The 5,572-nt window shown below is 39.9% G+C and overlaps 1 non-coding gene across 1 annotated transcript; it reads left to right on the forward strand.

The window, feature by feature from the left end:
• The first annotated feature begins 3,971 nt into the window (after positions 1-3,971).
• On the forward strand, positions 3,972-4,099 carry LOC115069772. The gene has a single exon (XR_003849005.1). It is a non-coding gene; the product is annotated as a small nucleolar RNA SNORA40 (small nucleolar RNA).
• Positions 4,100-5,572: the final 1,473 nt, after the last annotated feature.

Genomic DNA, 5,572 nt, shown 5'->3' on the forward strand with positions numbered 1-5,572 from the left:
CTTGCAGAGGACCCAGGCTTTGATTCCCAGCACCAACATGGCAGCTAAGAACCATCTGTAACTCCAGTTCCAGGGGATCCAATGCCCTCATCTGACCTCTGCAGGCATTGCATGATATGTGTGTACTTACACACATGCAGGCAATACACTCAAATACATAAAATAAATAAAAAATAATATACTGAATGAAATTAAAACATTATACTTTACATTGATAAGGCACATTCTTTTTCACATGTAAAGAAATGTATACTCTTCATAAAGAGTAAGAAATGCTTAGATTCCAAAAATGCAAAGAATATGCAAGATAGTTCCTATTCACACTATGAGATTAGAAATAAGAAATATATTTAAACAAAGATTTCCATACACACAGAAAATCACATTTAAACCTAAAATCAAAACTGTACCATCTTCAGTAACTCTTGGATCTCAACAATCAAAACAATTACGTTACTTCTATTCTTTAGACCTCTAGAAGAAAGAGACTCACTTAAACTATTAAGCTATGGGTACATGAATTACATACAATTATAAGAATACATAGGGTTTCTTAGGGAAATGGAATCTAACAAACACAACATAAGAGTCGCGTAGAAGTGGGCCACTCCAAGTGGAAGGTGACCCAGGGAGAAACCAGCAGCCAGAGGGGGTGGATTCTGCCCTCTGCTCAATCTTATCCCAGTTCTGTTCCCTCCCACTAAAAGGTTCTCCCTCTCTCCCACCAGCCACAGCCCCCTTCTCTCCCTGTCATGTCTTTACATCAGATTCTGCTTTCTGTAAATGTCTCCTAATTTAGTTCTCTGTAATCTCGGAGGTCTTCCACTGTAAAGTATTCCTGCCGCTGTCTTCTGCTCTGAGTATTTCTGAATTCATATTCTTTTAAAATGGAATCTCCTGAGCTACCTCCATCTTTTCACCTCACCTTGACCTCTCTTGCCAGTTCATGCACTGGCCACGTTGGGAGCTTAGCGTACTCCTTGTCCAGTAGGTGGTGGTGGAAGGTAGACGGAACTAATGGTGAAAATATAAATGTTTAGTGACCGCCCTTCCTATGAAGTCAAGGGTTGACTGCAGAGTGGGCAGTTATAGGCATAGCAAGACGGATTGAAAATATTTATTAATGAATAAAATATTTGCTAGTATTCAGGGTTGAGCAAGATACTAAGTACAACAAAACACTAGCCCATTTCTAAAATTCACATTTACAAATGTAGAAATAGAAACATAGTCTATTGTTGGTGGGAAATCAGATTACATGGTAGCATATGCAAAATAATCCTGTTTTTGAAAAAGTATAAATGATATATTACATAAAAATAAATTATATATCCACAAGAAATATATATATGAACATGTTGGACCCATAGTTTTCTTGGTGTCATGATGGGTTTGGGGCCATTTCAATTTCTTCTTAAACCTTTTGAATGTACCTTTCCAGATTCATTACTGAGCATATACTAATTTGATTTTATAAGCAGGATAATAAATCTATTTTTAGTATGGACAGGGAGCCTTAAAATATGCATGCCTTTTGAGCTAATAAATCCATTTCAAAGAATATCTCCTATCAGAATAATTAGAGTTATGCTCAAGCATATTTCTATAAGAAGATTTAAAGTATTTTTTTAAAAAAATCTTGTGTAGAAGAAGCAGCCATGCAATCTTTTTAAGGTTCCAAGGTTTTTCTCTAAGAAATTGAAAAATGGATCTTACAGTTTTTTGAACAGTATCAAGCAAGTTCAGCAATTCAAGTTCACCACTTGACTTTGAGGCTAAATAACCACTGTGTAAAATTAGTATGGGAAGAAGCATCTCTATTAGAGTGACCAGAAAAGGCTTTTATTTTTTTCTATGCCAGTATCTAGAAACCTTTTTCCTCCTGAGTTTTTTGTTATAAAATTTTATTTCATAAAGGGATCTGAAACAAAATTGTACAAAAGCATATGGGAGAGATAACAATTTGGCAAAGTAGTTCTCCACTGGGACACTTAATAAAAATTCTTCCTCCCTCCATCCTGAGATTTGTAGTTAGGATGTTACAGCTGGGAATGATGACTAGCATTTACAGCATGCAGGTGAATTTTCTGCGGGTTGTATTGATATAGCACTGAGAGAGATCCTGCCTTGGTACTCTGTCTCAAGCTTGGTCATTTGCATTTTAGCCTGGACCAAAGCCTGAGTCAAGGGAGCAAATTTGATGCCAATTTCTCATAGCAGTGAGCTAGAGAGCCTGTTCTTCTGCTGAAAACAATGGAACACCCAGAATGAACCATTGCTCAGTGTCTTTTCTGGTTTGCTGATGAGCTGCCCAAAAGCCAGGAAAACAAACTGAAGGCAAGAATCCAGAAGAGTCATGAGAGAACTCAGCTTGGCTCATGTCTGGGGGATTTCCCAAGTGCAGGTGACATTAGGAGCTTTCAGTCCACAAACTGCACAGGAAGAGACAAAGCCCCAAGCACCAAGAGTGGGAATGCTAATGAGAGATCCCATACAAGGTGGGGCTGGAGGGATGTCTCCGTGGTTAAGAGTGCTTGTTGCAGAAACAATGCCAGACAGGAGATACCTTCCTTTGAGTTGTTGGCCAGGGTGGCCCAAGAGACTCCCAGACAGTAACCCAGCATAGAACTGGGAAAACGAACAGCAGACCCCAATATTATCTAAAGGAATGCTGGCAACTGATTGCTGCTAGATGAGGAAGAGCTGATCTTCCTAAAACAAGGAACTCTAGATAGGCTGACTAGACTCAGCAGATGGACTTGCACTGGGGAACGGCTGGGAGCACTGACAACACAGTGGACAGTAACAGGGATGACAGAGTATATGGGCTCCAGTTGAGGGGGCTATGGGAGGGTGCTATTTGTGATGTGGGTATAAAGATGAATAAGATTGTTTGGGATGTTCTGTATGAAATAAACACACACACATCAGTTAAAAAAAACAGCAATTAAGAAAAAAAGAAAAGAAAAGAAAAGAAAAAAAAAGAGTGCTTTTTGCTCCTCCAGAGGATCTGAGTTCGGATCCTAGCATCCACATCTGGTGTCTCACTACTCCTTGTAACTCCAGCACCTGTGACTCCAGCTCCAGGGGTTCCAAACCCTCTTCTGTTTTCTGCAAGTACCTGCACACATGGGGCACGTGCACACACACACACACACACACACACACACACACACACACATTCACAGATAAAAATAAATATTTTTTTTAAAAAAGCTTTCAAGGACTCCATGATCATGGAAAGACCAGACATAAACCTGTCTCACTTCTATGAAATATAAGGAAACTTGTCTCTTACCAACTGTGATGATGGTCAGGGAGAAAATTTCTCACTCAGTTTCTTGACCATGAGCCACAATTTATATGGCTTCATGCTACCTGGGTCACCTAAACTGTTAGTGTGAATATTTGATTTAAAGTATTTAGGTTAGTAGTAACCTGGGGACCAGGCAGGAGCAAGCAAAATTCTCCCTGATTGAAACCATCAAAAGCTTACCAACACATCCTATTCAAAATAGGGGCTTGTATTAAAAATCCCCCCAAATGACATAGAATTAGTTTCCATTAAAGCCATTTAATAAAGGACTGAAAAGCAGACACCTGATACTTAGATAATGAAATACAATAAAAATACTTTATGATTCAAAGATATAAACGATATCTGAAAATATGAGCAGAAGATGATAAAACAATTATGAGGAAGCTAGAAAAGGATTGCAATAACTAAAAAGGAGACATTATAAAAATGATCATGCTACTTAAAAACAATTGATTTGACAGAGATGAAAAGACAATTAGTATACTGAGACATCTGAACTGCCCAGAATATAATATATAGAAACAAACAAATATATATATATATATAAGCTTTGCAAAAGAAAATAAGAGTTGTGTAAAATAATCTGAAATCCAAGCCTTAAGAACAATAATGCTAGCACTTGTGTGTGTGTGTGTGTGTGTGTGCGTGTGTGTGTGTGTGTGTGTGTGTGTATTCAACTGGTGGACAAAGGCTTGAAAGACAGGTGCAAAACTAAATCCTCTTTTGCAACCCAGCATTCATTGTTCAGTGTGAGTTTTGATGACCACAAGAAGGAATATGACAAAACAGCTCAAAATGATGGCGTTGAGAGAAAAAATGGCAGAGGAATGAGGCACACTGACTCCCAAGAGACTGGCTATGTGTGATGGAGCATGTGAGGACCTTATCACACAAGATGAATGTTTACCTGACCGTAGACATTTCTATATTGATCTCAAAATTCTGAACTCAGGACTTGGCAAGTAAAAGGGAAAAGAACTGAGGCCAAGATGGTGGTGCAGCACTTGCTTGGCCACCCATGCACACTAGCAGGGCAGAGCTAACCTGCCTGCCCATGCTGACCATCATCATCACCCAGTGGCTGTCATGACCTGGTTGCAGTCCTCAACAACATTAAGAATCTGAGAAGGCTACAGATTTTAGAAAATAAACTAGAGGACACTAGTGTAAAACTGTCCTGTGACTTTGTGAAACTTCCCTACTGCCCCTCATAATCTTGGATCGGAGGCCTGTGAGCTAATTGCTACCTGCTGTGAGGAACTAGCTTCTACTTTTACCTACAGTAAAATGCTGTGAGGAATCAACGTCTTGGAGAACACCTTGGTTCACAGTGGGGTCATTGTGCTGAGTGAGGCCCAGAAACAGCCAAAGTGTAACCTGGGTGTAAGGTTTTGATGAGGAAAGCCAAGCATTTCTGGCCACAGAGAAAGAGCAATCCTTACTTGAAATCCCTCAGCAGTGTGTAAGAGAAGCAGAAATTAAGAGTGAAAAAATCCCATTCCAAGAAACCTGGGAGCGTTCTGACCCAAAACCATGCACAAAGGAAAGGAAGTGGGCCCTTATTTGGCACACCCCTGTGTAAGAGTTATACATCACAGACACTCCAAAGAGATGTGATTTCTCCAGCACCCAGCTCAGAGGTGTTATTAAAACAGATGGCATTTTTCATTTGCTAATATAAAACATCAAGTCAGGGATGGGGGCATGGGCAGTGGTAGGATGAGGGTAGAGATGGGGGAGGAGGTCGGAATACAATCAAAATTCATTGTATGAAATTCTTGAATCAAAATTTCTCTTAAACTTAAAAAATAGTAAATAAACTCGTCACCTAAAGAGTACAAAAAGAGAATAGTAATGAAATAAAAGAAAAATATTGAAGAAACAATGGAAGGGGACTGGAAAGATAGCTCGGTCAGTAAAGTGCTTCCCTTACAAGCACAAAGACCTCAGTTTGATCCCTGGAACATACATTAAAAACAAAATCAACCACCAACAAACAACAGAAAACCAAAGCCCAAAGCCCAGTATGGTGGCATGCTCTTATAATGCCAGAGCTGGAGAGGCTGAGACAGCCTAGGCTGCACCAGCAGGCCAACCAGGCTAGGCTACTTGGAGAGCTCCAGGCCAAAGAGAGAGCCTGTCTCAAAAAAACAGTGGTCAGGGCCTGAGAAATCACACCTGAAGTCATCCTCTGGCCTCAACACACAGGTACGCACACATGCACTTGCATGTACAGGAACGTGAATATATATA

Source organism: Nannospalax galili, unplaced genomic scaffold (genome assembly GCF_000622305.1).
Source record: "Nannospalax galili isolate Female #2095 unplaced genomic scaffold, S.galili_v1.0 scaffold253, whole genome shotgun sequence".
Taxonomy (NCBI): domain Eukaryota; kingdom Metazoa; phylum Chordata; class Mammalia; order Rodentia; family Spalacidae; genus Nannospalax; species Nannospalax galili.